Genomic DNA, 9,643 nt, shown 5'->3' on the forward strand with positions numbered 1-9,643 from the left:
TGATGTTGGGGCTCGATCAAACAAACCTGAGATCATAACCTGAGCGGATCAAGAGTCAGACACCTAACCTAGTGGACACGCCAAGACCACTTCATTGTTGTGTAATTCTACCTTGAAATTAGTTACACCCTGGTCGAGGAACTCTTGGCATTGAACTGTTTTTAATGTCACAAAGGAACACTTGGGGTTGGGGAATGTTACTGCTGGTTCCTATGCTCTAGTCATTTGTATGATTTTTTACCAACCAGACACTGACAAACAAACAACAGATTGTGCTGGAACCAGACTGCATCAGGCAAAGACACTCAGCTTCTAGGGCCCTGTTCTACTCAGAGGTTGTGCTCAGGTCCCCCTATAGTCCCCATCACTGTGTCACTCAGGGCAGAGTAGTACACAGCTAAATCTGAGGCTTGCACTGCGCCTTTCTCCAAGTGGAAGGCTTTCGATTTGCTGTGAAAGGTGGCTTCAAATCCTTTGTTGCTTTTCTTCTCCTTGTCCCTCAAGGCTTTCAGGTGGAGCTGTAGACCTTCACCGGGATACTGGACATACCAGAAAAGAGTAAGGGACCCTGATATTGAATAAGTGCAGTTCATAGTCAGAGAAGCCTCTTCTAAGAGGGTCACTTGGCCTTCCATCTGAGTCACTGAGGCTCCGTGGGTTTGTCCTGAGGAAAGAGAAAGGAAATCTGTGTCACCTTGGGCATAAAACTCATGGATAAATAATAGTTAAAGGTTTGGCTGACACCATGGAAGAAAGAATCCAAATTTTAAGAGGAATGGTACTTACCAAGCATTAAGAGTACCACAGTCATGAAGCCTGGAGAAAACCTCATCTCTGTAGCATCACCTAAATAATGTTCTTCATTCTTACTATGAAGAAGGTTGGAGTGACAGAAATGATCAGTAGAAACCCACATTCTATACAGGAAATGTGACTGCAGTAGGAAGCTGCACCCCCCTGGTGGACAGGGAATAAAATGCGTGCATGTTAGCCAGAATCCTCCCCAAGTCAGCCATTTGTTTCATCCCTGACCTCATGAGGCACATGTCAGTCTTCAGGTGGCCTTGGGATGTCTGAATATCAGCAATCCTGTCTTCTCAGGTCTGTTTTGTTCTCAGGTCTGTTTTGTTCTCTTATTTCCATATCAGGTCTGATATGGAAGTTCTTTAACACAGTACCTCAGGCCATTTCTGTAGCTGGGAGGGTAACAATCTTCAGAAGCATTTTACTACAGTACTTTATATTCTCATGTGTCCATGTGGGCTGGCCTCCTACTGACTTCCAGAAAAGGAGCTGGAGTTGAATACAGAGAAAGTAATAGGAAGTCAAGTCATTGGTGACTGATTCTGTGATTTTGGCACTTTATGCAATATTTAGAACAGTGACTCATTTTTTAAGTACTCAATAAATATTTTTAAATTAAACAAATATAATGAACAAATAGCATTTATTTGAAATGCCGTATTTACTTATTCCTAAACTATTAGCAATTGCAATAAATACTATTTTAATAAAAATTATTAAACCCCTGGGGATAAAAATATATGTTTATAAAAAAAATAAAAAAAATTAAGTTCAAAAAAAAAAGTGGAAAAAAAAATTTTCAGAAGTCACACTAATAGTCAAATATTCCTGATTTTTAGAATAATTAAAAAGTGAAAAATAGGAATTTCAGACAGAATAAACTCACACATGGAGTCATCAAATCCCTATAGAATGATTTGATAGTCTTATGTTCTCACAGTTTTATTGACTCCAATATAAGGTAACTAGTGTACATGAATTCAGCAACAAATACTAATCCTATCTTCTTAACAGGTTTAACTTCAAGGATGCTTCTTTCTATTATCATCCATCTGACACTTTTTGTTGCCAAACATTAATCAAATAATATTTCTCAATAGGTAAGAAATCAGGATGATCAGTTAAAAGTTCAGGAAAGGGACACATCTTCTGTAAGGCCCTGTAATCATATACCCTAAACACATTAGGAAGCTTAGCTCAGCTGTTTCCTGGAGGTGATTCACCACACATTCAGGTGGAGGAATATCAGAGTCCAGAGCCAACATGGGAACAGTTTCCCATATATATAGTGAGGTAAGAAATTCAGCCCTGGACACTTTCCGTTCATGTATCCGTTCCCTTCCCCTTCACCTTCCACATCACATTGTCAGAACCTGCCTCAAAATTATGCTAGAAAGCAATTTTAGACAAGCCACTACAAATGTCTCTCCAGATATGCAGGGACGGGGCGCGTGGGTGGCTCTGTCGTTGCGCCTCTGCCTTCTGCTGGGGTCATGATCCTATGGTCTTGGGATCAAGCCCCACATCAGGGTCCCTGCTCAGAAGCCTGCTTCTCCCTCTTCCTCTCCCCTGCTTATCTCCCTTTCTCGCTGTATCTTTCTGTGTCAAATAAATACAAATCTTTTTTTTTTTAATTTTTTATTTTTTATAAACATATATTTTTATCCCCAGGGGTACAGGTCTGTGAATCACCAGGTTTACACACTTCACAGCACTCACCAAAGCACATACCCTCCCCAATGTCCATAATCCCACCCCCTTCTCCCAAACCCCCTCCCCCCAGCAACCCTCAGTTTGTTTTGTGAGATTAAGAGTCACTTATGGTTTGTCTCCCTCCCAATCCCATCTTGTTTCATTTATTCTTCTCCTACCCACTTAAGCCCCCATGTTGCATCAAATAAATACAAATCTTAAGGAAAAAAAAAGATCTCTGGGACAATGCTAAATAGGTTGGGATGATGCTGGTTGAAAATAAACAGTATAACACTTGCATGCAGAAAGTCATTAGGCATAAATTAAAAAAAACATGTACTTTCAGGCCAATGAAAGCCTATAGGAGAAATATTTTGCATTTTATGTTACACAGGAAGACTGGCACTGCAGTGAGGGAAAATAGTGCATAGAATGATATGGAATGGCTGTTATTAATACATAATTTACATAACAATAAAGTGCAGCAAATTCAACAATTCTATAGGATTTGATGTATTTAGTATTTGTGAAGCCATCACTACAATTGAGAAATGAACACATACATCACCCCAAAAGTTTCTTTATGTCACTTTGTAATCCTCCTCTCAACCCTCCTCATCCCCATTCCCAGGGAACCTTTCTGTCAGAAATTAGTTTGCATATTTTACAATTTTGCATAAATGAAATCATATGTATCTTTTGCCTGGCTTCTTCTCAGCATAAATATTTTGAGATTCTTCCCTAGTCATATTTATCAAGACTTTGTTTCTTTCTGTTGCTCTGTACTACCCCATCATATGCCTATAAAGCAACTTGTCTATTCACCTGTTGCTGACCATCTCAATTAATCCCAGTGGGGTTCTTAGAAATAAAGCTGCTATGAACATTTGTGTAAAAGATGTTTTATAGACATATGCTTTCATTTCTCTTGGATCAATTTCTGAGTACAACAGCTGGGTCATATGGTAAGCAAACATTTGACTTTCTTAAACCAACTTGTCCTAGAAGCTGTTTTATAGATTCTCTTGAGTTTTCCACTCAGATGGTTATGTTGACTGTTAAAAGATAAGTTCACTTCCCCCTTTCCAGACTATGTGGTGTTTGTTTCTTCTCCATGCTGTATTGCATTGGCTGGAACCTCTACTTCGATATGAAATACAAGTGGTGAGAGCCAAAACTCTCACCTTATTTCTGAAACTAAGGAGAAAGCATTTAGGTTTTCACCACCAACTATGACATTTGATGTAGGTTTTTGGTTGAGCCCTTTCTCATTAAGGAGATTTCCTTCAATTCTTATTCACCGTGAGTTTCTGGATTTGTCAGACACTTCTTCTGTACCTATTGAGGTACCTTCCTAAATTGCTCATCTGCTATGTGCCAGTCTCTTTGGATATATTACTGATACGTTGTCCAACAAAATATTAAAGAAGATATCATTCTCCCAAATTTACAAATAATAAAACAAGCTCAAGGGGCACCTGGGTGGCTCAGTCAGTTAAGCGGCTGCCTTCTGCTCAGGTCACGATCCCGGGGTCCTAGGATCAAGTCCCACATCTGGCTACTTGCTCAGCAGGGAGCCTGCAGCTCCCTCTGCTTGTGCTCTGTATCTCTCTCTCTCTTTCAGTTAAATAAGTAAAATATTTAAAAATAAATAAAAATTAAAATGAATAAAGCAAGCTCAAAAGTATCAAGAACTTGATGGCAGAGCTAATACTTTTGAACACAGAGATAGATGATAGAAAAAAGCCTGTTCCCTGATTTTCAGGTTAGCAAGGTGGGGGAGGCCAGCATAGCAACTTGCTCCTGCTAGACCTGTGGTTCATAGCAGGGGCACCCAGTACTTTCATGGGCCAAGAGTTGAGGACTGTTTTCTTCTTTCTGGTGCCTGCCTGGGCTCTGAATCCAGACAGCACTGGGGGGCAGCGGTCCCTCTCCTCTGAGGATAGAAGTTGAGCTACCTCTTCAGGCGCCACTCTTCTAAAATATTCAAACCAAAGAAGAATATGCCTGAGGGCTCTCATTAGCTCTCACCAGCTCTCATCAGAAGCAACTCTACGAAGTGGAAATCTGAGACAAGCTCTTATGTTGCCAGAGGGAGAGGATCTCAGTGAATGGATTGCAGTTAACACTGTAGATTTCTTCAACCAGATCAACATGCTGTATGGTATTACAGAATTCTGCACTGAAGCAAGCTGTCCAGTCAGGTCTGCAGGTCCAAGATATGAATATCATTGGGAAAATGGTACTAATATCAAAAAGCGAATCTGATGTTCAGGATCAGCTTGATGATGAAAGTCTTTTGCCTTCTAAGTTTGGTGTCCCCTTTCCAAAAAACTTTATGTCTATGGCAAAGACCATTCAAAGCATGTGTTCTGGGTTTATGTCCCTATTTATCACCAGCAGTTTGATTCTGTGATGCAGCTGTGAGAGGAAGCCCATCTCAACATCCCCCTTAAGCCCTTTATTTTCTTTCTCGAGGAGTTTAATCTGATTGATAGGCATGAGTTGGCACCTCTTCAGGATTTAATCAAGAAGCTTGTATCAAAGACAGATAAATGCTTCTTCTAGAACATAGTTCCCTTCCTGCTTCATCTGCTAGAGCTATCTCATTGTTATCTGTTAAAGACTAGTGATATGGACTTTAAGAAAACAGGATAAAAAGACACTTATTGTTGCTGTCTACTGATAAAATTGTTCCAAGTTAGATTGGCCCAATCCTTCAGTGAGATATTCAAGATGCAGCCAACTCTGAGAAACTGTGTGGCCACTCCTGTTATTGTCAGAATTAGACTGGTTGTAACACATGGTAACTGACATGTAGTCTATTTGTTTACTTACTCTTTACTGAAGAAAATGATTGAGTGCTTCAGGTGACAGCATAATGAAGACTGAGAATTCCCACCAATACTTTATTAACAAGTTTCCAGAATAAATTACCTAATAAGGCGATCAGATCAGTTTTATTCTGCTTTTATTTACAAATAGAAGAGGTATTTTAAAGTTTCCTTAAGATTTAGAACATTTGGGGGGGGGGTCTGCCTGGGTGGTCCAGTGGGTTATAGCCTCTGCCTTCAGTTCAGGTCATGATCCCAGGGTCCTCGGATCGAGCCCCACATCGGGCTCTCTGCTCAGCAGGGATCCTGCTTCCTGCCTCTCTCTCTGCCTGCCTCTCTGCCTACTTATGATCTCTGTCTGTCAAATAAATAAATAAATAAATAAATCTTAACAACAACAAAAAAAGATTTAGAACATTTGGGGGTGCCTGGGTGGCGCAGTCATTCAGCATCTGCCTTTGGCTCAGGTCATGATCCCAGGGTCCTGAGATGGAGCCCCACATCAGTCTCCCTGCTCCACGGGGATCCTGCTTCTCCCTCTCCTACTCTCTCTGCTGTGTTTCCTCTTTTGCTGTGTCTCTCTCTGTCAAATAAATAAATAAAATCTTAAAAAAATTTTAGAACATTTGTGTGTTCCTTTGCATAACCTTTGAGTTTGAATACTACTGTTTTTATAGGTAAGATTATATATATATAAATTATATATACATATACATTTTTTTTCAAAATCCATGATTGCTGTTTAAATCCTCATATGACCTGTGGGGTATGGGAGTAACCAGAGTTCTTTAATTTCTTTTTTTTAAAGATTTTATTTATTTATTTGACAGACAGAGATCACAAGTAGGCAGAGAGGCAGGCAGAGAGAGAGAGAGGAGGAAGCGGCTCCCTGCCAAGCAGAGCCCGATGTGGGGCTCGATCCCAGGACCCTGGGATCATGACCTGAGCTGAAGGCAGAGGCTTTAACTCACTGAGCCACCCAGGCACCTCACCAGAGTTATTTCTAAAATGAGTTGTTTGGTTTTTTTTTTTTTTTAATATTTACTTGGTATGCTATTCACATAAACCAATCCAAAGTTTTAGGAATATGTATATAAGAAATAATTCCCCTAAGGTATGTCAGGACAGTCCTGTATATTTTTATTAATTTTTGTTTGAATATTTTGCATTTTTTTCATTACTGGTATATTTTATCTTATCTGACAGAATGACAGATTTTTATGTCATTGTATGAGTGATGTGAATAATCATGTGAAATGTTTTGGGATAGATGCTATATTTGTGAATATACTTGTATGACTTTTTTCATTTAGTAGAAACCTTTCCATCAGTATGGAAAACAAAGGAAATTGCTTTCCACCATATAATCTGGCCATTATCAAAGATTGAAGCTTATTTTTCTGATAATAAAACTTATTAGTACATTATTCAATAATGTACTTTCATTCAATAATGTACTATTCTTTAAAATGAAACAGATACAAACAAACAAAAAAAAACCCATTTCCTGTATTTGCCACTAAGGATTGTTGATAGAGAAAAAAATGGAAGAGAGACTGCAGGGTAGCAAAATGACTTCTTCCAAAGCCTTTGAAATATTTTAAGACACTCTTTAACAGGCTCTTTATTATATAATTGGAGCTAAGAAAGAAATTCAAACACGTGCAGGTTTGGCCCCTTTACCAAAATTGGAAAGGAAATACATTATAACCGATGCCCAAACTGCTATTGAGGAGCTGACACCTGAGTAGAGTCTTCACCATTCCATTCAGACCAATTATTAACACCTGATCTATGCAATGGACTGTAGCAAAAGAGACAAACCATTCTAGGATTTTGTGATTCAGTGATATTGGAGCTCCACTCATGACTAGTGATCACTCTGTTCCTTAACAATTGCTTGTGGTAACCCAGTCCAGTGGATTGTTGTTCCAGTTAACAAGTATAAACCTTTCTCAAAAACCTAGAAACAGAATTACTTTATGATTCAGCAATCCACTTCTGGTATATACTCAAAAATGGGAAGAATTTGCCTATATACCAAAAATATTGAGATGTTTCTGAATTCCTATTTCTACCAAAAAGTGGAAGCAACCCCAAAGTCCATCAACAGATAGGAATGGATAAATAAAATGGGATATGACATACACTGGAAGATTATTCAACCTTGAAAAGGAGAGAAATTCTGTCACATGTTGCAACATAGATGAATCCTGAGTAGATTATGTTAAATAAAATGTCACAAAATGACCCATACTGCAGAATTGACTTCTATGAGATATCTAAACTAGTCAAACTCATGGAAAGAGAAAGCAGAATGGTAGTTCCCAAAGACTGGAGGGATGGAGTAGTGGAGAGTTATTGTTTAATGACTACAAATATTTAGTTTTTCAAGATGAAAAGAATTCTAGAAATCAATGGTGTTTCTTATTGAAAAACAATGTAAATGTATTTCATACCAGTAAATTCTACACTTAAAAACTGGTAAAATGGTAAATTGTATGTTAAAATGGTAAAATTTTATAATTAAAAACATTTTAAGAGATTCTTTTTAAGATTTCTACTCTACACATCTGCCTTCAAATCAAATATGAGAGTGTTAGAATGCAAACCAATTATCAACCATCCATCACCATCCAAATTTTAAGGCACTGTAGGAATGGGGTTAGAGGAGGAAGGAGGGAAATGGAGAGAATGAGGATTTTGGAGTGTGGAACATTAAACAAACAGTGCTGGGAAGTGTGCAAACTGAGCCAGGTATTGGCCAAAAGTGATTTTGAAGGAGTGTTGAAGTCAAGGACAGGAACGAAGTGGAAAATTCACACTCTGCTCCTTCACAGTGTTCCCCTAAGAGCTCCTAATTATGAGCATTTGTGGATAAGACTGGTGGGAAGCAAGTAAACCTCCAGTGTGGAGGATTAATGCTAGAGGTGTTCATAAGAAGGAAAGGACACTAGTAAAAACTACACCACAGAGCAGAACACTCAGAAACTAAATGGGAATACAGATGACGCACAACAAACAAATCTAATTACACTAAACACTACACACAACACTCAGCCCCTCACCCATACTCTTCCCACCCTGTGGCCTCCCACCAGTGCATGCACACGGGGGCAACAGCTGCGAGCTTTTGTAAGCGGCTAGTGAGCATGCGCAGAGAGCAGCCCCACTCTCCCAGACTGGGAGAATCACCCAAGTTCACTCAGCACTATCCTAGAGAAAGCAACCAAAAGAATCTCAGCACCCAATCAGACTTCACAGGATCCAGAGAAGGCCTAAAAGTTTGTACTACCTTGTCCCAAGACATAGGAAACAAATACACCAAACATGATGAAGGTTTAAACCTGAATGTATCTGGATCGAGACTCAGTGCACACTCAGGCTAAAACACTTGTTTTCTTCCACTGCATCAATTCTCACCTCAGTATGACCAAGCATTCAAACCTGTAGGAACTGCACCCTCTCTTTTGCCTCTAATTGATTTAAGAGGAAATAAACGAATGATATAGAGTATGCTTCTTTCTGACTTCGTTATTAGGCATGGAGGAAAGGCACCGATCAGGAGTCATCTTCCCTCTAATGCACAGGACCTGGCAGTGTAAGGTGGGAAAGAATCAAGCCCATTTATGTGTTGGGCTACAGTTCTAACCTCCTTTGGTCAGATATGATAAGCTGAATTTAATTTGATGCATCTCCCAATAAGAAAAAGCCAGTAAGCAAATAACTCACAACTGTAACTCTGCCTAGAGAAACCACTCTCACCATGACAATTGCCAATCATATCCATCTTTAGTGAGGAAGACCTGCAGGAACATTGTAAGGAGCCTACCCTTGAGCAGAGGTGGAAGAATGAGAGAAATAAATATTTACACAACTTCATTAGCTCCACTGATGTCTCTACAACACTAGAGAAAAATACATTTTTTAAAAAGAAGGTTGTCATTAACAATGTTTAATTCCATGAACTATGAATATATGCAGCAGGGAGGTTGGTAACAGGTCATCACTACATTAGCCATTACTCCAAATGCCTTTGTGCAATCTACTAATAATAATTAGGGGGTTGAGCTGCACCTGGGTGACTTAGTTGGTTAAGTCTCTACCTTCTGCTCAGGTCATGATCCCAGGGTCCTGGGGTTGAGTCCTGCATGAGGCTTCTTGCTTAGCAGGTAACCTGCTTCTCCCCTGTCTGCTGCTCCCCCTGCTTGGGCTCTCTCTCTCTCTCTCTGACAAATAAATAAATAAATAAATAAATAAATAAATAAAAAATCTTTAGGGGCGTCTGGGTGGCTCAGTGGGTTAAAGCCTCT

At 39.4% G+C, this 9,643-nt stretch overlaps 2 pseudogenes across 2 annotated transcripts; one reads left to right on the forward strand and one right to left on the reverse strand.

Moving 5' to 3' along the window:
- Positions 1–329: 329 nt before the first annotated feature.
- LOC309866596 (T cell receptor alpha variable 9-2 pseudogene) lies at positions 330–832 on the reverse strand (annotated as a pseudogene). The gene is made up of 2 exons: positions 787–832; positions 330–664 (listed from the first exon to the last, which is right to left on the reverse strand). The product of its transcript is annotated as a T cell receptor alpha variable 9-2 pseudogene (transcript).
- A 152-nt stretch (positions 833–984) lies between these two features.
- On the forward strand, positions 985–5,064 carry LOC309866597 (MOB kinase activator 1A pseudogene; annotated as a pseudogene). Its single transcript has 3 exons — positions 985–1,046; positions 3,586–3,660; positions 4,463–5,064. The product of its transcript is annotated as an MOB kinase activator 1A pseudogene (transcript).
- The last annotated feature ends 4,579 nt before the right edge of the window (positions 5,065–9,643 follow it).

The sequence above is a fragment of the Mustela nivalis genome (genome assembly GCF_964662115.1).
Source record: "Mustela nivalis genome assembly, chromosome: 6".
Taxonomy (NCBI): Eukaryota; Metazoa; Chordata; class Mammalia; order Carnivora; family Mustelidae; genus Mustela; species Mustela nivalis.